Source organism: Chelonoidis abingdonii, chromosome 1, assembly GCF_003597395.2.
Source record: "Chelonoidis abingdonii isolate Lonesome George chromosome 1, CheloAbing_2.0, whole genome shotgun sequence".
NCBI classification, from domain to species: Eukaryota; Metazoa; Chordata; order Testudines; family Testudinidae; genus Chelonoidis; species Chelonoidis abingdonii.
Window position 1 is genome coordinate 152,139,264 of NC_133769.1, and position 1,179 is coordinate 152,140,442.

The window sequence follows — 1,179 nt, forward strand, 5'->3', positions numbered from 1 at the left end:
AGATTGCATTCTCCCTCGCACCTTATTTGAGCTCAAATAAACTTGTGTTTGCTTCTCCACCCTGGTGTGTTTATTGGCGTGGTGCACACTGGGTGACAGACCCCCTCGCTGTTGCCCCTTCGGGCACTTTGTGCCGGCAACAACCCCACTGCAACTCCCTTTTAGGTCAGGACCCCCAATTTGAGAAACACTGGTCTCCCCTGTGAAATCTGTATTGTATAGGGTAAAAGCACACAAAAGACCAGATTTCACAGTCCGTGACACATTTTTCATGGCTGTGAATTTTGGTAGGGCCCTAATCATGTGGTCTGATCACATGTCCCTGTAGAATCAGCAGCCATTACTTGGAGGCTGTCTGTAACCTTCTCAGGAAGGCTCCCCAGGTGGGAGATAAGCTTCTCCTAAGGCCTTTTGTGTTTTTCCTAATGGCCCATTGCCTTGAATAGGCCCTTTCCCACCAACTATCTAGACTGAAAGCATCTTGTCTAGTGAGTTTTACCCTGGGGTAACTACATTTGAAATACAGATTTATAGTCAATATTCATATCTTCAGATACAAAAATGATACATGCATGCTGTGACATTCTATACCTTGGGAGAGCACCCTGTAACCCCCTTATTCCTCATTTATATATAATTGTGATATTGCATATAAAGCAGGCCATGTGAGGTATCGGGGAAGGGTTATAATCTGCTGAAAGTCGTTTTTTTTATCTAAATATGATCATCATTAATGCATATGAAATTATGAGAATATGTTGTATCAGTATGGGCAACTTGCGGCCCATCAGGATAATCCACTGGTGGGCCACCAGACAGTTTGTTTATATTTGCACAGCTGTCCACAGTTCCCTGTGGTCGTGGTTCACTGCTCCCGGCCAATGGGAGCTGTGGGAAGCGGTGGCAGCTCCCTCCCAACTTCCCTCCCTCCCTGCCGGCGGTCCCTGAAAATCAGCGCCTCCCCTGTCCCTCCCTGTGCCTCCCGCCCACTGCCAATAGCTGTTTCACAGCATGCAGGAGGCTGGGAGGGAGGGGAGAGAAGCAAGAACATGGCACTGTGACGTTATTGATATAAACTGGGACCATATAGAACATGGGTTGCAACCAAGGTTCTGTAGTGGCACCAAATCCTATGTAAAGGGGGTCATATAAGGTGTCTAAGACCAGGTTACGGGTTAC